Here is a 26,377-nt window from a genome sequence, read left to right as displayed (position 1 = left end):
AAGGATGTCATGGGAAGAAAGAATCATTCTGGGCATACTTTCTACATTTCAGAAGGATGAGAGGTTATCTCAGTGACACACACTAAAGTCTAACAAGGGTTGATAGGTTTATGCCGAGATGATGTTTTCCCAAGCTGAGCTGTATACTGTGATAATAAGCTTATGGAAAAAGAGGGCTGTGACTGAATATACTGGAATATGGTATTAGTGTTGGAAACTGTCGCCGAGCTAACTGATCTTAGTGAATGGCCAAATAACCTTTGCTTTCTTCCATTTCTCATCCCTGGGAGCTCCAGTTTGTGCAATATAAAGCATAACATCTTACCTTATTAATTGGCTCATGCATCGGAGCAAGCAGCAGGGGAATATTATTTGCAAAGACTAATATGAAACTAGCTTTCTCCATGATTACAGCCTGGGTCACCCAATTTCTACCAGGGACCAAAATCATGCTTAATAATGTTTACATCCATAATATTACAGTGTTCAACACATCCCAGCCCCATTAAGCAGGTGCATTTAACACTGAAATTGCCCTTCATCTTTAGATCGGTGACACATCTGGGTCGGGGGGGGGGGGTGGGGGAGCGGAGGTGGAAGTTGATGAGAATGCAGAAAGAACTACCGACATTAAACTGCACTTGCCAGTTTTGTTGCCCACTCACTCAAGTTTTCTCTATCCTATTGCAGAGTCACTGTATCCTTATCACAACTTGCCCCATTTTTGCATCACTGGCAGATTTGGAAACTTCACATATAGCTCCTTCTTCCAGGTCATTAAAGTAAATGGTGAGCAATTGCAGGAACTGATCCCCGGGGTACTGTACTCTAATAATAACCTTTCCATTTATTCCAATTCTGTCTTATATAAGATGGCCATTGGCTAATTAAACTTAACACACTTCCTCTGCTATCAAAGGCTTTAAATTTTGTACCAGTATCTAGTGTGGTACTGTAGAAACCTAAATCCATTACATCTACAGGTTCTCCCATATCAACTCTCCTAGCTACATCCTCAAAGAAATTGAGCAAATTTGTCAATCATGATTTAACTTTCATAAAAATAAGCTAACTAGGTTTAATCATATTCATCTTTCCTCTTGATTGCAGAGTCCGGTATCTCACCAATAGTAACCTTTAAACCGACTGGTCTATAGTTGCCTGCTTTCTGCCTTTCTCCTTTTGTGAACAAGGGAGCCACATTGGATCTCTGCCTTGTGATCCTATGAACGTCCTTTCTGAATGACAACATAATAAAATTGATTAAAAGCTGTTGAAGTTCCTCCCTGGAATCCCACTGCCTGAAGTTTTTATTGATTCATTAGGTTGTGGGTCTTGTAACTTCACTTTTGCTTTATTGACTAGGCTGGAATTCTTTCTCGAGAGGTTTTATCCACACAAGCTGTACGTTAAGAAGTTCACTGGTTTTTCAGTCTTTTCTTCTGGCAACAAAAAATACTGTGTCCCCTCATCCTTCCTCCCGAGAGTCGCAGCAAGCATCCAAATGACAATACAGAACTCACACTAAGTAGAATCATACAAAGGGTGATTGATAAGTTTGTGGTCTAAGGTAGAGGGTGTCAATTTTAGAAAACCTAGCACATTTATTTTTCAACATAGTCTCCTCCTACATTTACACACTTAGTCCAGCGGTTATGGAGTATACGGATCTTGGACCTCCAGAAAGTGTCCATAGCAGGGGTGATTGATAAGTTTGTGGCCTAAGGTAGAAGGAGGTGAGTTATTAACTTCAAACTTTCTGCATAATCACTCAGAGTTGAACTGCACGTGCATGTAACGAGAGCTGTATAACTCATGTCCTTTTACCGTAGGCCACAAACTTATCAATCACCCCTGCTGTGGACACTTTCTGAAGGTTCAAGATCCATATGCTCCATGACCGCTGGACTAAGTGTGTAAATGTAGGAGGGGACTATGTTGAAAAATAAATGTGCTAGGTTTTCTAAAATTGACTCCTTCTACCTTAGGCCATGAACTTATCAATCACCCCTCGTCGATATGCTTAGATGGTATTTTTAACATAAGAATTATTTTAAAAAACACTTAATTATATCATCTTAAACTGTTGCATTTTCATTTACTCCTTTAGTGACACCACATCAGGAAAAAATTCATCTCCAGTTATTAGTTTTTAATGACAGAAAAAAATTACCTTTCTCAACACTTTGAATAAACAAAAAGTTAAAAAGGGATTTTGTGAGTTTGATATATCAGGTCTAATTCTATTCCCCCAGTATTGTAATTGACCCTTTAAGAACTTTTTTATCTGTTTACTGTCAGTGTAGTGTGGGGTAGGGGAATTTTGATCCTGTATTAATTCTTTCCAGATTAGAGCACTGTCCTGTTCCCCTGGGATCAATAAAGTATGACTATGACTATGTTAAAATGACACCTTCCTCTCCAATGCAGTCTGTATGAACAGAATACAACTTGTAATGTTCATGATAATAGTTAGTATGCTCACAAGACTTTCAAATAGGATCACAAAGCACAGTCGCCCAAGACTACAGAGTCTTTGAGAAGTTGTTTCCAGCCAAACACTATGTGATGTTTTCAAAATTCTCTTGTTGGTTTTATAATCAATTTTACTGAAAATACCAAAAAAGAAGCAGCAGACAACAGTGGCAAAGAGCCAGTACTGTATTCCTGAAGCATGAAAAGGTATTTGCAGCAGTGAGCACAACAGAGTGTTAGCGACACACTAAAACATCCGCTTACCATGCTACCCTTTCTTCATTTTATTGCCCTGCCTGAAGTTCAAAGTACACTTATTATCAAAGATTCCTCCCTTCTCATCAAATATCTAAAGTTGATGAGTGGAGCTCTGAGCCGATGCTAAAATCTAGTGCAACCTTGCCATCTCCTGCTTGTGGATACTAAACCTCGCCCCAGATGATCTTCATCCTTTTGTACGTGGCATTGAGTTGTTATACACAATTCACCATACAGGTACGTCCTGTACCTAATAAAGTGGCCACTGAGAATATGTTCAGGGTCGTCTACTGCTGTAGCCCACTCACTTCACCGTTCAATGTGTTGTGCATTTCGAGAAGCTCTTCTGCACACCTCTGCTGTAACATGTTCTTATTCGAGTTACTGTTGCATTCCTGTCAGCTTGAACCAGTCTGTCCATTCTCCTCTGATCTCTCACTTTAACAAGACATTTTTGCCCACAGAACTGCCTGTCACTATATGTCTTTTTTTTATTAAAAACACCATTCTCTGTAAACTCCAGAGACTATTTGCCTGTAAATCTCAGGAAATCTGAGATACCCAAACCACCCCGTCTGGCTCCAACAATCATTCCACAGTCAAAGCCACTTAAATCACATTTCTTCCCCATTCTGATGTTTGATCTGAATAACAACTAAACCTGTTCACCATGCTTGCATGCTTTTATGTATTGAGTACCGGCCACATGATTGGCTGATTAGATATTTTCATTAATGAGGTGTACGGGTGTACCTAATAACATTCAAGTTCAAAGTAAACTTTATTATCAATGTATATACAGAGGAGATTTACTACTAAAATGTTGCCTGGGTTTCATCTCCTTAGTTACAGAGAAAGGTTGAACAAGTTAGGTCTTTATTCTTTGGAGTGTAGAAGGTTGAGGGGGGACTTGATAGAGGTGTTTAAAATTATGACGGGGATTGATAGAGTTGACGTGGATAGGCTTTTTCCATTGAGAATGGGGGAGATTCAAACAAGAGGACATGAGTTGAGAGTTAAAGGGAAGAAGTTTAGGGGTAACATGAGGGGGAACTTCTTTCCTCAGAGAGTGGTAGCTGTGTGGAATGAGCTTCCAGCAGAAGTGGTTGAGGCAGGTTCGATGTTGTCATTTAAAGTTAAATTGGATAGATATGTGGACAGGAAAGGAAGGGAGGGTTATGGGCTGAGTGCAGGTCGGTGGGACTAGGTGAGAGTAAGAGTTCAGCACGGACTAGAAGGGCCGAGATGGCCTGTTTCCGTGCTGTAATTGTTATATTGTTATATGGTTATATACGTGGCACCATATACAATCCAGAGATCCATTTTCATGTGGGCATACTCTGTAAATCTATAAAATAGTAACTGTAATAGGATCAATGAAAGTTAAGAGGAATTTTGGAACAATTTTCTGCAGCTCACAGAAAGCTGCCAATGATCACTGGCTCCATCTTGTCCATTGTAGCCACTGAGCTACAGTTACACGTATTAGGAATTCACTGCGCTACGGTGGCATGACATGCAACAGAAAAACACATTCAACAATAAAAAAAGTAAAGTTAGAGGTTAAGATACAGATATGGAATAAAATGTGCATAAATACCAGCATGTATTTACAATGTAAACAGCATTATAAAAAGTGGTTCAACATGTTTTAAATTGCATGCTTTAACATATTAAATTTCTGTTTATTCAATATTCATCATAAAATTATTAAAATCTATGCAGTTTGAGCACACCCTGTATGAAACACTTGGAGCCGGAAGTGTTTTGGATTTTGGATATTTTTGGATTTTGGAATATTTGCATCAATGTAATGAGATCGCTTGGGAATGGGTCCCAAATCTAAACACAAAATCAATTTACATTACGCACACATCTTATACACATACACTGTAGGTAGTTTTATGTAATAATTTTTAATAATTTTGTACATGAAACCATAATATATACACTGAACCATCAGAAAAGTTGGCTGCCCAAGTAAACAGTCTGTGGCTGTTTGGCATTGCCACCTTTCCTGATTTTGAAATTATGTGCTACCAGTACGCAATCTTTTGTCTTACACTTGTTCCTCCACATACTGTATGTATTTAACAATAAAAACTTATTATGTACTATGAATATAATGTAAGTATAATGCGTACAGGGTAACATAAACAGCCAGCAGCATCAGGAGAATACCTGAATCAGCTGTCAAACAACAATAAGCAATAGCAGGCTTTCAGTCTGCACCTTCGATGCCAGTTTTGACTAAAATATTACAGAACACTGTATTCATATTTTACTTTTCTTCGGTTTATGCAAGGTATAAAAACAAAAGATTATATTTAACGCAGCACCAGCAACTTTGATGTGTGTTGCTTGAATTTCCAGCATCTGCAAAATTCCTGTTTGCGATTATATTTAATTACAGCTAAATGTAATGAGAACTGTGAAAAAGTCAACAGTTGATTTTTAACATAATAATGACACTGGTCATGTCACATTCAAACATGGGATTTCAGGAGGAGAAGAAATTCAGATTTCATGCAAAAATAATATGTTTTATAATTACAAAAAACATGATGATCTTCACTTACGAAAGAAGATAGATGCAGCACTGAACACTATAACTACATCAGGTCTGAGGAAGCAGAGGGGGAAGGTACATCACTGTTAATATCAGAAGCAGCTAAGGGACCTGGAAGTGGATGCTCTCAGGATGAGGAGGCACCGTGCAGGATGACATTTTTAAAGGTTTCTTCCAGCGTTGTCTGCCTCATTAACAAGGGTTTTTGTCGTAGCAATTTTTCTTTGGTTTTATAAACTGTCATGATTTCTTGTTCTGTTATGAATGCACGGTGCTCTGGCCCTTCAATTTCTCTGCTGCTCATGATCAGCAGGTGCTTTATCACCACACGGATCTTCAAAAATTTAATGCTGCACCTTATCTTAAATTTTTGGAACCAGCCTGCTGAATATTCACAATTACCTTCAATTTTCTGTTCATCTAGATAGATCTTTGCTTGTTTCACGATCAATATACCATTAAGTGGCATATGTTCACTTCGATGTTAATGAATCCACTCTTTCAACATACAGGTGTCCCCCGCTTTTCGAACGTTCGCTTTATGAAACCTCACTGTTACAGAAGACCTACATTAGTACCCTGTTTTCGCTAACAGAAGGTGTTTTCACTGTTAGGAAAAAAATCAGCACGCGATAAAAAGCCGCACGTGCCCCGAGCAGCCGCTCTCCCCCAGATTCGGAACGGCATTCTAGCCGGCATTGTTTAAACACGTGCCTGTGAGCAGCCGTTTGCAAGATGAGTTCTGAGGTACTGTATTGGAAAAGCCTGAAAGAGCTCGTAAGGGTGTTACACTTAGCGTAAAACTAGACATAATTAAGTGTTTCGATCGTGGTGAACGAAGTAAGGACAACGTGAGTTTGGCTTGTAGAAGCTGACAAAGATGATGTTGAAGAGGTTTTGGCATCCCATGACCAAGAACTGATAGATGAAGAGCTGATGCAATTGGAAGAGGAAAGGATAACAATCGAAAATGAATGCAGTAGCGAATGAACATGAAGCAACTGCGTGAGATTTTCGCTGCAATGATAAAGTATGACTTTAATTTTGAAAGGGTACGTAGGTTTAGGGGATATTTGCAGGATGGTTTGAGTGCTTACAAAGAACTGTATGATAGAAAAATGCGCGAGGCTCAGCAGTCAAGCAAGCCACATCATCATCATCAGCCACAGCAGACGATGAACCTCGACCTTTGATATCAAGGTGGGCAGTCATAGGAGAAGATGAGCCGCCTGCTCTAACGGAAACAGATGACAATGAGATGACACCCCGGTGTCCCACCACCCCAACACCCGGGCCACGGATAGATACTGATTCGCAGAGAATGCAGTGGTAGCCGGGACGCACCCAGCACATCTTTAAGAAAAAAGCCGAAATAAACAAGCTAATTACTTAGGTGCTGCCCGACACATAAATGTCAGCCCAGATCAAAGGTGATGCAATCGGCATTTGGCAGTGATCTGGGCCGACAATTACATGTCGGGCAGCACCTAATTAATTAGCTTGTTTATTTCGGCTTTTTTCTTAAAGATGTGCTGTGTGCCTCCCGGTTACCGCTGCATGCTTCGCTGCAATGTATCGGTCGGCGGCCTGGAGGGTGGGGGTCACTGCACCACCCCAGCCTGCGACGACTCATTCTAACACACATCATCAGAGTGCTTGGCGCTGTCTTCCCGATTCCAGTAAGTGATACTACACTGTACATACATTATTTCTACTTTATATAGGCTGTGTATTTTTACATGTTACTTGGTATGATTTGGCAGCTTCATAGCTTAAAGGTTACTGGAGAGAGTGTTCTTGCCAAGAGCGCTTGCGTGAGATTTTCACTTCAGAGAACAGTGCCGGCAATGATTGTGGAAAAGTATTTCTACTTTATATAGGTTGTGTATTTATCATATCATTCCTGCTTTTACTATATGTTACTGTTATTTTAGGTTTTATGTGTTATTTGGCATGATTTGGTAGGTTATTTTTGGGTCTGCGAACTCTCACAAAATTTTCTCATATAAATAAATGGTAATTGCTTCTTCGCTTTACGACATTTCGGCTTACGAACCGTTTCATAGGAACGCTCTACCTTCGGACGGCGGGGGAAACCTGTATGTCGATTCTTCATTTTTCACTTTATGCAGTGTTTTTCTATTTTTCATTCACTTCTGTTCATTACTTTCAGCATAGAACTTTATCTGTTTGTCCCTCTGTTTGTTCAGGTCGGAGATAGTGGCTGTTCCAGCACCATATTCCTTTGTCAGATGCTTCACACTTACACTGCTGTCAAATTTTTCCAGCATCTTGACTTTCTGTGTAATAGATAAACATAAATGCTTCCTCTTTTTCCTTCCACTAATACCCCTAGGGGTAATTGCAGGCCTTTTGATAATTTCAACAATATCTTCACAACACAGAGCAGAGAATAAGTGCAGAACACATGGTAATCGCTGAGAGTAATGCACAAAGGTCTGGCTAGGATGACTGCTGAACAACAGAGTAACAATCAGGGTAAGTGAGATCATTACTCAATCTGTCTGTGGTGCGCATTTCCTGGGAACCTTCCCAGTGTCTTGTGGAATTTTCCATTTGTGGTGTCATGTTAGCGCTCAAAAAGGTTTCAGATGCTGGAGGTTACCAGATTTTGGATTTTTGGATAAGGGGTGCTCAATCTGTATTGAAAATCTTAGTAAAATTCAATTCAATTTTGTAAGTAACCGAAGATGATATTGAAGTAGACTGCTTGCATGCAGTAATTTATAATAATTATGCAACACTAGCACAAATCAGAGTCCATATCTCCTTCACATTCTTCAACATTGCCATCTCTTTGACCCATCAATACTCTAAAGAACAAAGGCACACAGAACAATATGGGCCCTTTGCCCTACAATGTTGCGTCAAACTACATAAACCCACACGACAATCAATCTAACCCTTCCCTCTTACACAGCCAATAATCCTCCTCCTTTCTTTTACCAATGTACCTATCTCAAGAATCTCTTAGATGTCCCTATTGTTTTTCAGTCTCTACACACCCCGGCAACGCTGCTCAACCCTGACCAGACACTTCACTGGTTGGATGAGAGATTGGTTATTTTTTGTTGACTGACTCACCTTTAGATCCCTTGACATCTTCCACCACCTACAAAGCATACGTCAAGGAAATGTCAATGAGCAAACACTGCAAAGCCCTCAAGTTTCAAACCAAAGAAACCTACTCTACCCTTAAGTAGGGCAGCACGGTAGCATAGTGGTTAGGACAATGCTTTACAGTGCCAGCGACCCAGGTTCAATTCTCCTCGCTGCCTGTAAGGAGTTTGTACTTTCTCCCCATGACCGAGTGGGTTTCCTCTGGGTGCTCCAGTTTCCTCCCACAGTCCAAAGACAGAACAGTTGGTAGTTTAATTGGTCATTGCGAATCGTCCTCTGATTATGCTAGGATTAAATTGGAGGAATTGCTGGGCAGCACAGCTTGAAGGATCTCTTTAGACAGAGAATGCCTGTGGAATTTTTTGCCAAAGGCAGCTATGGAGGTCAAGTCTTTATGTATATTTAAGGCAGAGGTTGATAGATTCTTGACTGGTCAGGGCATGAAAGGATACAGGAAGATGGCAGGAGACTGGGGCCACGATTAAATGACAGAGCAGACTCAATGGGGCAAACAACCTAACTCTGCTCCTATATCTTATGGTCTTATGGAAGGTCCTATTCTGTGCTGTTTCTCAGAAAATGAATACATATAAATAAATAATTCTTCCTATTATCACTGGTCACCAAGGTTACAGTCTGAACCAGTTACGAGTGCATTGCAGATCTCCACAACCGTACTTTCTGAACAACCTGAGCCCAAGCACAGCAGGTATGTTGGTTTCAAGTTTCCCTCTAGGTCATGCATTCCCATGATTAGAAATATAATCACTGTTCTTTCACTGTTGCTTGCTTCATAATTCTGGAGCTCCCTACCTAATCACTCTATGGAAGCACCTTCAGAAGGGGTTGGTATCATTGTGGAGTTAATACATCACAGAGATTTGGGCTAAGTGGGTGTAAATTCAGAGAAGCATTACTGTGAACATAATCCAAAACAAATGATGCATACAATGTATTTGCTCATGCAAACTAGATTTATGACCTCCCTGCCATGGTGATTTAGAATCATCACAGAATTCATTGTTTAAGCTAGTGCCTTCAGTTATGGAGTTTCTGATCTCCATGTACTGAGATTTCCACCGAACTCATGCTTATGAAAGACTTCTTTTTAGTATAACTCACGAAAACAACTTGGATCTCAAATACTGATGATTGTTTTATGGACTGTTGCAATCATGCCCACACCAAGCTGGGCTTGTAATCTAAAAGAACAGCAAATTTAGTAGAGTTAGGTTCAACTGCAGTTTAAGAGCATCTCAAGGTTCTAATGTGTGTATGGGGTCTAATGTGTGTTTGGCTGAACACAGGCAACGAATAGCTACTTCATTTTTATCATTTACAAAGTTCACTGAAGTTTGTCACTTTTAAATTTCACACGCAATGTAGTACATATCAAATTTTCCACTGAACTTAAAAAATGGTGAGAAAAGGGAAATGTATCCCTTTCATGTTTAATGTCACTTCAGCAATGCCCCTTGTACAAAATTCAAGGATTAATGAATAAGAGCTTTCTTCTTTTAAAGATGACCATTTGCAATCCAGAAAATAGAGGTTGATTTCTAAGGAAGAAAGCATTTGTTGGGTTGCTCAGTCTGAATGCGGGCTCTCACAATAGTGGTCAGAAGAGGTTTGACCTCTCTTCGGTATGCGACAGCACCACTTTCAAAGCAGTCCCCAAATGCTGTCCCATGAGAAGGTACGTCCCAACCCAATGGCCTTTTTAAGTGCCTACACTCAACTTGATAATTACCTTCGGAAATGGTCAATGGTTGAGAATTGGATAACAATATAAGAAATAAGTAGAGAAAGAGGTATTGATCCCTTGGGCTTGTTCCGCCATTCAATGAGATTATTTCACAAATTTCCTTTCTGGGAGGACATACATGTAGAATCAGGATCAAGTTTACGTAAAATCACTGACTTTTCTCTTGAAATTTATTGTTTCCCAGCAGCAGTAGAGAGTAATAATTTTTTAAAAAAATTACCACAAACTACAATCAGAAATATACACAGTATAAAATAAACATATAGTGCAAAAAGAAAGCAAAATAATGAGGTGGCTTTATGGGTTCATAGACCGTTCAGAAATCTGATGGCCGAGGGGAAGAAGCTGTTCCAATGTTTTAGAAGCTATTCCTAAAACAATGCGCTCTAAAGTTCCTGTACCTCCTCCTTAATGACAGCAACAAGAATAGTAATGTCCTGGAAGGTGAGGGTTCTTAATGGTGGATGCCGCCTTCTTGAGGCATCAGCTTTTAAATATGTGGAGAGGCCGGTGTCCGTGATGGAGCTGGTTGAGTCTGTGCAGCCTTTTCCGATCCTGTGCATCGGAGCCTCTGTATTAGGTGGTGATGCAGCTAGTTGGAATGCTCTCCATGGTATAACTGTAGAAATTGGCTGAATGCTCTCCATGGTATAACTGTAGAAATGACCAAAATCACACAACAAATGCTTCTTTTAAAACAGAAGTTTCTGCTTTACATTATAGACATCTTTTAAAGATTCTTCATTTACCAAATTCAAAATCCCCATCTGATGTTTAGGGATTTAAACTCCTGCTTTGAGTTTACAATTCCAACAACTTGATAAGTTAAGTGACCATTTCCTAAACCACAGCCACAACCCAAGAACCAATCTCCTGGATGATTTATAAAACATCAAGAGCTACACTATAAACTTACACAAGACTCCTGCAGACTATGAGTTGCCATGGTAACACAGTAACAGGCGTGACCACAACCTTACCCATCCTAGAGCACGCAAAGTTATGTCATACTTTCTCATGTGGATGACTTTGCTATTGGGCTATCCCATATAAATAAGTAAATCCCATCTCACGTCATAGATGGTAAGTATAATGCAGAGATCCCAACATTTTTTTTATGCCATGGAGCCTTACCATTAACTGAGGGGTCCTTGGACCCCAGGTTGGGAAACCCTGATATAATGGAGATTCACTTTCTAGGTCCAAAAAGCTTATTGCTAACCTCAGCTTTTTTGCAGAGCAGCAGAAACTGCCCAATGTTCAAGCTGTTTGTTGTTCACCAAGTTAATCCTGTTACCAGTACTAGTTCTGAAGAAGAGTCTTGGCCCAAAATAGCAACTGCTTATTCTTTTCTATAGATGCTGCCCGGCTTGCTGAGTTCATCCAGCATTATGTGTGTATAAACAGTACACACAGAAACAACTGAAACCATTGTTGAACTATGACCTAATCAAGAGAAACATATTGGCCGAATTAAACACTCCAACCACCAGACCTGATAAATGCAATCCCCAAATGCTGTCCCATGAGAAGATAAATGTTAAAAGACAGTCAGGGTTGGTAGGAATGACACAGAATTCATTCCTCAGCCTCAGTTTCCATGACGGACAATTCAATTGTCTGCAACATATTGGCATTGGTTTCCAAATTTGTAGGAACTGCACTTGTGTTTGGAAATTCCTTTGTAAATTATAGATCTCCATCAAGAATTACTGCTCAGAATTAAACGTGCTTCATGTAAAAATAAATTCTGCTTAATATGCTTTGGTAGCTGGGAGTATCTCCTCCTTGGTTGGGAGGGGAGGAATCCACCATTCAAAATAGGGATTATTGACAACTAGACCCCTTAAGAAAAATAGTAAAATAGTGAAGTAAATTAGTCCTTGAAGTACAGATTGGCACAGGATAATCTTCCTAAAGTGAGGGTACTTGTAAATACTTAACAAGATGGGGATTATAGTCTTGAATTAAGTTTAGCTCTCTTAAAGGGGTGCACTCAACATGCAAATTAATATAATACTTTAATTCCAAAATTGCAACATATTGAAAGACAAATTACCTACAAAATATGTAGCTATATAACAAAGCTTGCAAACCCACAATTCTGGATGTAGCCAACTTTCACAATAATTAATAGATGCTCTTTGTAATAACAGATTTGAAATTATCTGGAATTTTAGAGAAAGAACTGGTTAGCAAACAATAACCACAAGACTACTGGAGTGTTGTAAAGCAAGAAGCCTGGCGACCCACCCTAAGAGCAGCAATGATGACTGAGTCACACAAACATGCTCGTGGATGACTCAGGCTGGTAAGGAGGGAGGGGCCGGCTGGGAAAGCCTCTTTGACATTCTAGGTCACAAAGCTGCCGGGGAGTGCTGCAGCTCTACAAATCTCCAGTTTGACCACACTTGAAATTTTGTGTTCAGTTCTGGTCGCCGCCCCTCAGTTATAGGAAGGATGTGCAAGCTTTAGAGAGGGTGCAGAGGAGATTTACCAGAATGCATGTCTCACAAGCAAACCAGGGCTTTTCTCTTTGGAGCAAAGGCAGATGAGCAGTGACTTGATAGAGGTGTGCAAGATGATAAGAGATATGGAAAGATTGGGCAGATAGAGACCTCTTTCCAGAGCAGAAATGGCTAATAGAATATGGCATAACTTTAAGGTGATTACAGAAATGTAGACGGGGATGTCAGAGATAGTTTTATTTTTAATGTAGAGAGTGGTAGTTGCATGGAACAAGCTACCAGAGATGATGATAGTGGCAGATACATTAGGGACATTTAAGAGACCCTCTTAGATAGGGACATGGATGAAAGACAAACAGAGGGTTATGTTGAACGGAAGGGTTAGATTAACCTTGGAGCAGGTTTAAAGGTCAGTTCAACGCCGTAGCCAAAGGGCCTGTTCGGTGATGTGCATTCTGTGAGACAATAAATCATCAGTTGCAGCCAGACAGCAAAGGAGATGCGTAAAACAAGCACCAACCTTCAAAAGGGTTTAGAAACTATCTCTATCACGCAAATTATAAATCATGTCTTTTCCCTGCCGTCTGGTCTGTCCCTAAAGGCACCCATAGCTCAGTCAACAGCTCCAAGAACTGCAGCCTACAGACATTGATTATTATTCTCATTCAGCTTGGTGGAATTGTATACCAAGGGAGACACTGGAAACCACAAGCTGTTCCCTTTCTCAGCCAAGGTGGCAGTAATTAATCCCTCAGGTGAAAAAGAAAAGTGGAGTCCGGATTTCAGGTATATTATGAGAGTGAATTATTTTACACAGTATTAATTCCCCTAAATACAGCGCTTGGCTATAATTTGTGGATTAACACAAAGCTTTCATAAATTTTGTTAGACCACCTTCACATTTCATTTCACCTATCTGTTGTTACATATAATTGTGAACTCATATTTCTATCTTCACCCAGATATACAGAAAAAAGCATGGCTGACCACAATTTAATCCCTTCATTATAACACGTAAGTTTACGTCATTAGTTTCAAAGGAATGAACAGCAGGGCCACAGTACTATGCACTGACACAAATACACTCATTGGTCACTTTATCAGGTACACCTGCTTGTTAGTACAAATATCTAATCAGCCAATCATGTGGCAGCAACTCAATGCATGAAAGCAAGCAGACACGGTCAGGAGGTTCAGTTGTTGCTTAGACAAAATATCAGAAGGGGGGGGGGGGAATGTGATCTCAGTGACTGTGACCATAAAATGACCGTTGGCCCCAGACAGGGTGGTTTAAGTATCTCAGAAACTACTGATCTCCTGGGATTTTCACACACAACAATCTCTAGGGTTTACCAATAAATGGTTATCCAGTGAGCAGTAGTTCTGTGGGTGAAAAGGCCTTGTTAATGGAAGTGGTCTGAGGAGAATGAACCAAACTGGTTCAAGCTGACAGGAAGGCAACAGTAACTCAAGTAACCACACATTAGAACAGCGGTATGCAGCAAAGTATCTCTAAATACACAACACGTCAAACCTTGAGTTAATGGCTACAGCAGCAGAAGACCATGAACACACACACAGCGGCCATTTTATTAAATACAGGAGGTACCTAATAAAGTGGCCACTCAGTATGTATATATTTGGCAGAACTGACCATGAATGAATTTCTATGGCTGACACGCTTCCGAACAAAGTCCAGCCAAAACTGGATTTTTATGAATAGCTTTCCTACAAGCTATTAAATCTGCTTAATCTGTTTACCTTAACTCAAGGACATTAATGGCATCGGTTCAGGCACAAAACAAAGAATTAACTGTACTTCAACCTAGCTTCATGTCAAAGTCAAAGTAAATTCATTTATCGAAGTACATATGTGCAACCAAATACTACGCTGAGATTCATTTTCTCACATGCATTGACAGGAAATAAAGAAATTCAATAGAATTTATGAAAAACTATATGTAGACGAAGACCGACAAACAACCAATGCGCAAAAGACAAACTGTGCAAATAAAAAATAAAAAATATGAAGAACATGATTTGCAGAGTCCTTGAAAGTGAGTCCGTAGGTTGTGGTGAGTTCAGAGCTTTGGTGTGTGAAGTTATCCATATTGGTTCAGGAGCCCGATGGTTTGAGGGGAATAACTGTTCCTGAACCTGGTAATGCGGGGCCGAAGGCTTCTGTAGCTCCTGCCCAGTGGTAGTAACAGACAACATGGCCCGGATGGTGGGGGTCCTTGATGATGGATGCTGCTTTCTTGTGACAGTGCTCCTTGCAGATGTGCTCAATGGTTGGGAGGGCTTTAACTGCGATGGACTTCTCCGTTCCTGGGCACTGGTATTTCCATACGAGGCTATGATGCAACCAGTCAGCATGGTCTTCACTGTGTGTCAACTTCAGTGTCACTGTGGAATGTCCCACAGCACTGATCAATTACTGAATGTCTATTAAAATGCTACTCTCTTTCAAATTCTCTAACAAAGCTATTGCTCCTTTGGAAGGGTAGCTCCAACTTATTCATATTTTAAATTTAGTAACTCACCTTATGCTCAAATGAAATATCATAAAAGTACATTTATTTTCATCCATATGAACCTGGCTGAAAGATTTGCCTGCACAACACGTACAGTACACTACTTAAAATTCAGCCCACTTCTTCTCCCATGTTATGCTCACCTCTGCACAAATATTTATCTCCTACTTCGCCGCACCACTTTAAAGATTAAAGACTCGCTCTATTTGTCACATGTGCATCGAAACGTACAGTAAATGCGTCTGATCAAATCAGGGAGGATCGTGCTAGGCAGCCCACAAGTGTCACCGTGCTTCCAGCGCCAATATGGTATGCCCACAGCTCAGTCACCCTAGTGGTACATCTGTGGACTGTGGGAGGAAACCAGAACACCCGGAGGAAACCCACGCGTCTACAAGGAGAATGTACAAACTCCTTAACTCCTTAACTGGCGGGAATCCAACCTCGATCTTACAACCGGTGCTGTAACGCGTGGCACTTTCCGCGAGGTGACTATGCCACGCCTCTGCGCTGCAGTGAACGCCCCCAAAACCAGTTCCACCCCATTCTGCAATCGACTTCTGCCTCATGGGATATCACCTCAGTTTTGATTATCTTGTCTACAGCTGTTTGTAGATTGCCGGTTGGGATGTGTTTATGGTTCAAATATCACCAAGTTCAAATAGCAAAGCACAAGGACGATACAAGCTTTAAAATAATCTAGTATTTAAAAATAATTTAGCTTTTACTGTGCCATGTCTCTTATGTAACTATGCATTATTGCCTGTCCCTTGGTAATTCGTTGCCTTTAAAGCCACCCACCTTGACATCATGGACCTCTTGGGAAATGCGATTCCCATCTGTTAATAAAAAAAACTTGGCTTTCTTTTTGCAGCAAGTTTTAGTAAGTACTAAAAATAATTTAGTACTTAATCTGTGAACAAGCCCTCGTGATTCTAATTTTTGTAATAAATAGTTCTAGAAGAGTTCAGAACATGATTATAGAAGAGCAAAATGCAGAAATAGGGAAAGAATGCTGGGGGGGTATTGCGAAATTTCTCAGAGAGAAAGGAAGAGGAGGACATGTTGAAATGATGAAACTTTATCAGCAGAATGTGTGGAGTTGCTTGAGTGGTCAGTTTCTACACTTGCAATGGCATCTTACAGGTTGACACCTACCATGGAAGGGAGCTAAAGGTTATTCAATAAATTGTGCTACAGCTCTGAACTCCCACATGTCATTTTGGCAGTCAGGTGCAAATCAGAACCACCACCACCACCAGAGTTTACATCACCTGAAGGAAAATAACAAAATAAAATACAGTTTTAAAAACTTTTTTTTTTAAATACAGAGCACCATATGATTTTTATAATAGTTTATCACTTCCCAATCATCCCTTCCTAAAACTTTCCATAAATATTCATGCAAACATTAATCTGATTACTTGCTCATTTACTTCACTGCTGTTTGTCAGAATTTCTCCTGCAGAAAGTTTCCATCTAGATTTTACATTGCAGCAATGTAGTACTTCAAAAGTGTTACAAGTTCTTAGTTCTGAAAAGGTACTATATAAACGTTTGTTTTTTTTCTTTAGCTTGAACCCGCTATGGGAGGTGCTCAACCTGCGTAGTGTTTGCAGCAAGCTCCCCTTTAAATATTGTTGCTAGGCATTTGAGATTCTACTCCAAGCAACTGTCATTTACAATCCATCTGCGTTTTCATCGTATGTACCCAAATCAGAGAACGTGTACATATAAACACCATCACTTCTTCTGAACATTCCAAAGCACTTCACCACCAGTAACACTCAAGTGAAAACAGAAGCTGTAGTCATATAACCAGGCTTGGATTCAATTAACAGCTCAGTGAGTGCACAGTTTTCTTTTACTGCAAAAAGAAAGCCAAGAGTTTTTTTTAAGTTGGCAGATGGGAATCTGTATTTCCCAAAGAAGTCCACAATGTCAAGGGTGGCAGCTTTAAAGACAATGAATTACTGAGGAACAGGCAACAATGTATAGTTACATAAGATACTTGGCACAGCAACAGGCCATTCAGCCCAATCAATCCATGCTGGCACTTTATGCTCCACTTGCACTTCCTCTTACATTCCCCACCTAAATCTATCAGCATAGTACTCCACCCTTTTCTCCCACATAGCCGCTTCCTTAAAGGATCATAACCATTCACTTCAAACACCTTCTCTGACAGTGTGTTCTACAGTCTCACCACACCTTGGTTACAATGTTTGTTTTCTAGATTCCCTATTAGGTTATTTAATGACTATTTTCTATTTCTGTTCTCCAATTATGCTCATTCCTATAATTGGAAACAGTTTCTCTGCATCCGTTCTAGCAAAATCTGTTATTTTATGTGATCTCTGTAAGATCTGTCTTTAAGCTGCCTTGGCTCAACATAAAAGGGGCCCAACTTAGTGATACATAAATACTTACACTTCTGGTAATAATCCTTGAAAATCCTCTCTATACCCTCTCTAGTACTGTATCTTCACCTTCTCTCCTTTTCCATTCTCCATTCAAGCTCCCCTCTTACCTCTTCTCCTCTCCTCACCTGCCCATCACTTCCCTTTAGTTCCCCTCCACCTTCTCTTTGTCCCTTGGTCCACTCTTTTCTCCTATCAGATTCCTTCTTCTACCATGCTTTACCTTTTCCACCTATCAGCTTCTGATGAAGGGTCTGGCCTGCTGAGTCCCTCTAGCATTTTGGGTGTCACCATCAATCACCTCCCAGCTTCTCACTTCATCCTCCCTCCCTCCTCTATCCCCCCCATCCACCTTCTCTCTCATGTGGCTTCACCTATCACCTTTCAGCTTGTACACCTTCCCCTCTCCCCAACTTCTTATTCTGACTTCTGCCCCTTCCTTTCCAGTCCCGATAAAGAGACTCAGCCTGAAACTTCGACTCATTGTTCCTCTCCACAGATGCTGCCTGACCTCCAGTATATTCTGTGCAATAACCTGAATTTCCAGTATTTGCAGAATGCGTTGCGTTCCCCATCTGCTAAATAATATGGTGACCTTAAATGCATGCAATACCCCAAGTATGATCTAACCATAATTCAAAACAATTACTCTTTCAGTTTTATCCTTCTGGAACTAAACACTGGGGCTTGGTTTGCCTTTTTTAAATAAATATTTGATCATCTTGGCAAACAACATATTTTAACTCTAAGACTCCACTGTTCCTGTCTCCACCTGGACTAACACCTCCAAAAGAAAAACCAACTGACCTTTCTATTCTGCACAATATTACTGGAATTTTCTGCACTGCCCCTCCGTACTGGCCACCAACAGCTCTGTCCCCCTACCCCGCCCCCCCCCGGGGTCAGTCAACGCTACCTTTGGGTTTAACTTCCATCCGTCCCACAATCTCCTTGACCCCCTACCATCAGGGTAATAGGTTCTTTCCCCAGGCTGTGAGACTTCTGAACACCCGGTACGCATTGCTTATGACAGTGCCTGTAGCAGTAATAGTGCGGTATACTTAACTACGGAATCTGTCATATATGCATTTTATGTCCATATAACAATTACAGCACGGAAACAGGTCATCTCAGCCCTTCTGGTCCATGCCGAACTCTTACTCTCACCTAGTCCCACCGACCTGCACTCAGCCCATAACCCTCCATTCCTTTCCTGTCCATATAACTATCCAATTTAACTTAATAAATGACAACATCAAATCTGCCTCAACCACTTCTGCTGGAAGCTCGTTCCACACAGCTACCACTCTCTGAGTAAAGAAGTTCCCCCTCATGTTACCCCTAAACTTTTGCCCTTTAACTCTCAACTCATGTCCTCTTGTTTGAATCTGCCCCATTCTCAATGGAAAAAGCCTATCCACGTCAACTTTATCAATCCCCATCATAATTTTAAATACCTCTATCAAGTCCCCCCTCAACCTTTTACCTTCCAAAGAATAAAGACCTAACTTGTTCAACTTGTCTCTGTAACTTAGGAGATGAAACCCAGGTAACATTTTAGTGAATCTCCTCTGTACTCTCTCAATTTTATTGACATCTTTCCTATAATTCGGTGACCAGTACGGGTCAACCTGTACATTTGCAGAACACTTTATTAATATTATTGTTCTAATATTTTGTGTGCTGTATGTGGTATACCCACTGTGTTTTGCACCTAGGTTCCTGAGAAACATTGCTTTGTTTAGCTGAATACATGCGAAAGGTTGAATGAGAATAAACTTGAACTTGAAATTTTAAAACCATGTCTTTGATTCCAGAGTGTTAATGGCAAACGGTGAACAGTAGGGGTCTAAGCTCTGGTAGAATCCACTACTCACTTTCTCCCACAGTGGAGAAGCTATCCTTTCCTCCCGCTCCTCACCTTCTGTCCCAAAGCCAGACGGCAATCCATTCTGCTACTTGTCACTTGAGTCCACACTCTCTGACATCCATTATATCAAAAATTATTTAACACATTCCTACCGACCCGTTGTCTGTTAGCTTCTCAAACAGTTCAATAAACTTGAATAGAATTGAACTTCTGAGTTGTAGGGAAAGGTTGAATAGGTTAAGACTTTCATTCTCCAGGGTGTAGGAGAGATTTGACAGAGGTATACAAAATTATGAGGGGTATGGATGGAACACACATCAAAGTTGCTGGTGAACGCAGCAGGCCAGGCAGCATCTCTAGGAAGAGGTACAGTCGACGTTTCGGGCCGAGACCCTTCATCAGGACCAACTGAAAAAAGAGCTAGAAAAAGATTTGGAAGTGGGAGGGGGAGAGGGAGATCCAAAATGATAGGAGAAGACAGGAGGGAGAGGGATGGAGCCAAGAGCTGGACAGGTGATTGGCAAAAGGGATACAAGAGGATCATAAGACAGGAGGCCCAGGGAGAAAGAAAGTGGGGGGGGGGGGAACCCAGAGCATGGGCAAGGGGTATAGTCAGAGGGACAGAGGGAGAAAAAGGAGAGAAAAAGAAAAAGAATGTGTGTATATAAATAAGTAACAGATGGGGTACGAGGGGGAGGTGGGGCATTAGCGGAAGTTTGAGAAGTCAATGTTCATGCCATCAGGTTGGAGGCTACCCAGACGGAATATAAGGTGTTGTTCCTCCAACCTGAATGTGGCTTCACCTTGACAGTAGAGGAGGCCGTGGATAGACATATCAGAATGGGAATGGGACATGGAATTAAAATGTGTGGCCACTGGGAGATCCTGCTTTCTCTGGCAGACAGAGCGTAGGTGTTCAGTGAAACGATCTCCCAATCTGTGTCAGGTATAGATGGGGTAAATGCAAGCAGGCTTTTTCCACTGAGGTTGAGTGAGACTGGACCTAGAGGTCGTGAGGATAAGTACACGGATGGGAGGGGTATGGAAAGCTATTGACTGGGTGCAGGTCAATGGGAACTAGGCAGAACAGTAGCTAGATGGGCTGAAGTGCCTGATACTGTACTGTGGTGTTCTCTGGTTCTAAGACTCTAAGTTGGTCAGGACAGATTTCACGTTTTGAAATCCATGCTATCTTCATTATTATTTCTTATTTTTGTATCTATTCCCTCTTTATGTCAAGATTCCACACTTCTTTTACCAGCACCATTATAACATGATTTATTTGCTCGGCTTTCTTTAAAAAGTAGTTACTATGTTAGCTATCTGCTAATTCTATTTTTCTTAAAATATTAAAAATGAGTAGCATTGCCTTTCCCAATTTGTCCATAGATTATTTTAAAGAGTGAAGCATGAGAAAACATCACAAAGACTGTTTTGGTAGTGTGAATTGGCCAAGTGGAATGAAGGATAGGTTAAGAAGGGGACGATTAAGAAGCTGAAGAGAAAATACCTTTGGTTCATCAAATCATTGGAGAAAGAGAAGTTGAAGATAAACTGCTCTGTCCGAACGTGGACTGAAGATTTTGCAAATCTTGTGCCTTTCAATCAAATGACTGAGATTTCTCTAACATTAGCTACAGACCATAATAAATCTAGAACAATAAATACACTCATCGGTCACTTTATTAGGTACACCTGTAATGCAAATATCTAATCAGTCAATCCTGTAGCAGCAACTCAATGCATGCAGTCAGAGTCATGAGGCTCAATTGTTGTTCAGACCAAACATCAGAATGGGGAAGAAATGTCATCTAAGTGACTCTGGCCTTGGAATGATTGTTGGTGCTAGATGGGGTGGTTTGAGTATCTCAGAAACAGCTGATTTCCTAGGACTTTCATACAGAAAGTCTCTAGAGTTTACAGAGCATGGTGCGAAAACCAAAAAGTCATCCAGTGAGCAGCTGTTCTGTGGGCAAAAATGCTTTTAGTTAATGAGAGAGGTCAAAGGAGAATGGCCAGAATGTTTCAAGCTAACAAGGAGGCATCTCTAACTCAAAAAGCCACACATTACAACAGTAGTATGCAGAAGAGCATCTCAGAACACACACTGTGTCGAACCTTGAACTGGATGCCCTACAGCAGCAGAAGACCACACTCAATAAAAGCGGCCACTGAGAATAAGTTTCTTATTCAAGTTAGACAATGAATCTTCTGTCAAATCCTGCCTATTATCAATGCATCACCACTACTATATATAAAAAAAATCATTGCCCACTTTCAAATGCTAATTTCCACCCTCCATGCAAACCTTGGAATTATGCAACAGCTGAAACGGGATAAACTGGTAGCACGATCTGCTTCCTACAGCAACCGGCTGAACTTAAGGACAGAAGTTTCCTAAATTGTGCTTGCACTGGTCAAGCTGCCAGACAATCGCCTCCACACAGAGCTGGTGTTCACTTCCTAGCCTTCTACAGCAAGAATGCCTGATCCAGGAATCCAGTATCAACAATTTCCACTAACATTAGCATGTTTCAAATATTCAACTAAATGAATGCTTAAAAGCCCCAGCTCAGACCTAACTCTTTGCCACCTATCTTTCACAACAGAATCAGACTTTGCTCCAAGCCATTAACTCCTGCCAATTAAGAGTAGAAATTACTTATGCTCTGACGTGTGTATAATGAACAGAGGCGGGGAGGGAAAGATTGGGCAATATGAGGAATAATGAATAAAATATACATACATTATTTGCACAAGGTGAGTAAAATCCTTCAAACTTTGAAAGACCATGAACTGCATCCAAGGTAGAATTGTTAAGCTGGATTCAGTTTGCTTTGAGATTGCTTTTTGAAGACTGCCACATCCATTACGGATTTATTAAAAACTGTCCAGATTTCCTTTGCCTCAGGCATGTGGCTCTACAGAGATTGGTCTAAACCAGCTTAGCAAAGCTGATGTACTTCCACACTAAACAGGATCTGTTCTCATCTCACGAACAGAAGTACTAAAAGAGATCATTATAGCATTCTACAGAGATATATAAACACAGGTACACCACAAATCTGGGAACCTGGCACAAGTCCAGTAATGAAATAGCACCATGGCTCAGCTGGGGCCTGTTAAACTTGTCAAGTTGCTAGGGTGGGGAGAACAAGGAGAGGAGAAGACTGCAGTTTCCATCACATCTAACAGAAGGCAATGAGGAAGACCCTAGACCCTGGGCAGTCCAGCAACACATGAAGCAAGTGCTGCCACTTCCCAGCACACTCACCCTAGCCCTCTAACCAGCAGTGGGCAGCCACACTCCTCACCCTGTCCTGTTTGACACCAGCCTCACAGTGTGCCACAACGAATCTGCCCTCCACAGGGAAGCTGAACCGGCCTGAGAGTGGTGAATCTGTGGGGTTCATTGCCACTGGCTGCTGTGGAGGCCAAGTCATTAAAATGGAGATTGATAAGCTCTTAGGGAACAAGTGTATTCAAATGTTTATGTCAGGTTTTGAGATATTACAGAATGGAACTCCAAAACCAAGTGAAGGGTTTCTCTTGCACCCGACAGTGCAGGAAGACACGGAAAGTGCAGCACGATCCCATCTGCCTAGCTCAGCACTCCATTGAATCTTAGACCTGATGGATGTCAGGACATAGAATGCATGTCATTGTGCAGGGCTTCCACTATCATCGTTATGATAGCTTCCCTCAAGTGAAGCCTCAATGAAGATTCAAAGAGGTGACCTTATTAAAAGATGGGATATTCAGGTTGTTTGACAGATGCTGAAAGATTGGTTGCTTTCAAAAGGGAAAGCTGACCTTAATTCAGGGGTTCCTAACCTCGTTTACGCCAATAACCAATGCCATTAAACAGGGGACCCCTGGAACCCAGGTTGGGAGCCCTTGCCTTAATGGAAAAGCTCATCCACTTTTAGCAGAATAGAAATTCCTTCCCCGAAGATGGTGAATGTTTAGAATTCTCCACCCAACATCACTGAAGATATCCCAGGTCAAATAAAATAAGACTTTTGGACAATCGGGTGCCAATGTTTATGGAGATCAGGCAGGAAATTGGAACTGGGGCTAAGGGAAGATCAACCGTCCTTACTAAAGTGGAACACATTTTTGGGACTACATGCTGTAAACCTGCCTCGACATCTTAGACTGAATGAGCATCTCTAACAGATGATGCACTGGAGCAGATGAGATTGAAGCAAGTTAGTAAAGCAGTGCAAGAGAAGGCTTAACTTTTGGCACAGATAACTGGCATTGCATCGGACACTAGGGACAGAGGCCCTCAATCAATGGATCTCCATTGAACTTGCAGCAGGAGATAACCAAAAGTTTAACTGTGACTCAGATACTGCCAGTGGATTCTGATTATTCCTTAGGAAAGACCAAAATCTCCACCACCCAATCCCCCATAATGTCACACATAAGGCAAAGCTCCCAGAAGGTCGGTGGTGGTCCTCAATGGACACCAGGTATATCAATCAAAATGCTGGAGGAGCACAGCAGGTCAGGAGCATCTATGGAAAGGAATAAACTGTCAGGATGAGACCCTTCATCAAGACTGGAAAGGAAGGGTAGGAAACTTTGACTGTTTATTGCCTTCCAATAGGTGCTTCCTGACCTGCTAAGTTCCTCCAGTATTTTGTGTGTATTAGTCTGGATTTCCAGCATCCACAAAATCTCTTGTTTGAGGTATACCAACTCACACCTACTATGAAACAGAAGGAAAAATCCGAGGACAGATCACCTTATGAGGAGGTCTGTGATCAGCGGATGTCCCCCCCCCTTTCAAAAGAAACCAGGGGCTGGGGTGGGGGAGGAATGGGAGATGCGACAGGGGAATCTGTTCACTGGTTGGCTGACAACATGGGCAATGGTAATACAGTACACGGACACGACCCACACAGTGGCCTGCCATCGCCGCCCTATCCTACGCCAATTATGTTAGGAGAGTCAACAAAGAAGTTTCGAAGTTCACATGTGGCAGCTGCTGTCCCACAAATTTATCTAAAATCGAGATTATACAACAGGAGATAGGTGAAATAGAGAGAGGCTACTTTGGAACCTGACCAGCGGTTTAGACTTGTTAAGTCGAATGATTGGTTTCTCTGATGAAATTTATAGAATATACAACAGTCCCGTGATAAAACTACCACCTACTTTGAAGTGGTCATATATTGTTCTACACCCACGGGCAGAACTTCTCGCTGAAGGCATTTGTGGTCCTCATAGGCCAAGGAGTTTAATCTCATAAATTATGGAGTGTTTACTCCTGCCTGAAATCTCCTCCCACTCCAGAACGACAAGTCCGTGATTGCCATGTTAATGCCATGGTGCGGGAAGAACACCGAGGGAACTCCCGCGCGGGAGATAACTCTCGGACATCCTCGAGGAAGATTGCAAGAAATGGCTTATACCTGTAAATGTCTGACCGAAATGTAATATCGAGTCTCCAGGGATGAGAAAGCAACAACGCGGTCTTCCCCGCGTGTTTGAAGTGGGTCCGTTCCAGTGAGAACACTTTAATTCAACAGTGCCGTGTTGGCAAGACCGCATAAACTTGTAGCACAACGTCAATCCCCACTGTAATGCAAACTTTGAGCGCCTTTTATTTTGTTTCAAATGTCAACAGCAACTGTTATCATAGAAGCCACTATTTTGTTATAGAAGCAAAGTAAATCTACAGTTCAGCACTAACCACACCCTTTTAGAGAGAGAAAAAAAAATCAGTTGTTTGAAAGGGAACTTCTTACTGATAGCAATCTCAGTCTGGTTAAAAACAACACCGTTTTAATAAACTGGATGAGCGACCCTGTCAGTATTCACCTTTAAGGCAGGTTACTTGTAAAGAAATTCTTAAGGCAATTCTTAAGTGAAGTAGAAAAGTGACTTTGGGAGCAGTGATCTCGCACGGCTCTGGGACAATCTCCTCCAGGGGCCGCTACACCTTCCAATTTCAGTATACAGTATCCACAACTCCCGTTCCAAAGGGACTGCTAATATTTGCAGACATTTTCTAAAACAAACTTATTTCTTAAAAGAAAATCTCCAAACTGTATGTGCACAACCCTACTCAAAGAAACATTTGTTGTGCCCGCAAGTAACTTTAAGACTACAGGTGGGAGAAATGCTGAACCAAACACTAAAACGAGTTAGGGTCAAAAAGTCTGTTCTGAAGTACAAATCCTACATATTAAATATGAAAATTGTAGATCACAAATAACAATTCCTAACTGAAACCACTACTTGACTCCAATCCTAACAAAACGTGCTCTATTTCCTTGCTCAGGAGGGGGAAAAAATCAATCCGTTTCTAAGTACTCCAAAAAAAATCTTTTTAACATCAGTATTCCTAAATACCATCTTAACTTGCAAAGTTTAAAGTTACTTACATAAGATGTAGCGGACGGAAAGGGTGCAAGCGTGACTCCGAACGTGGAGCTACTGATGTGAATGGGTTGTACCGATGCGCGCTTTGAGAGCCCAGCTTCCAAGGCGGCTCCTTGTACGTCAGTTTAGAGGGCGGGGTGAGTCGATTTCATTTGTAAAATTCGGGTTTCCCAACTGGCCCTGTCACACCCAGCTACCAAAAACGCCTCATCCGTCTGCACGTTCTCCAATCTGACAGATAAAAATGCGTGTAAGAAAAAGTGACAAGGAGACCCAAAATATTTCTACCCCTCAAAAAAAACAGCTTCCATTTAAAACAGCCACTCCAGAGGAACCATATCAAACGAAAAGATTTATTCTAAGGCACATAAAGGTTTGTTAAGGGAGGGGGGAGTTATGGAGATGGTTGGAGACAGCGGCGGTGGAGGGGCAGCTGGAATGAGCTCTACCTAATTACCTGCATATCAAGGAGCGGATATAG

At 41.2% G+C, this 26,377-nt stretch overlaps 1 protein-coding gene across 1 annotated transcript in view; it reads right to left on the bottom strand.

Annotated features, from left to right (window-relative positions):
• The window catches only part of emp2 (epithelial membrane protein 2), a 55,935-nt gene extending 29,932 nt beyond the window's left edge, over positions 1 to 26,003 (bottom strand). The window contains exon 1 of the mRNA XM_072268952.1: positions 25,899 to 26,003. The gene's annotated coding sequence lies outside the window, so the exon portion shown is untranslated. The remainder of the gene's footprint in view (positions 1 to 25,898) is intronic.
• Positions 26,004 to 26,377: the final 374 nt, after the last annotated feature.

Source organism: Mobula birostris, chromosome 9 (assembly GCF_030028105.1).
Source record: "Mobula birostris isolate sMobBir1 chromosome 9, sMobBir1.hap1, whole genome shotgun sequence".
NCBI classification, from domain to species: Eukaryota; Metazoa; Chordata; class Chondrichthyes; order Myliobatiformes; family Myliobatidae; genus Mobula; species Mobula birostris.
The sequence above is the reverse complement of the archived record's forward strand: the minus strand, read 5'-3'. Positions and strand labels throughout refer to the sequence as shown.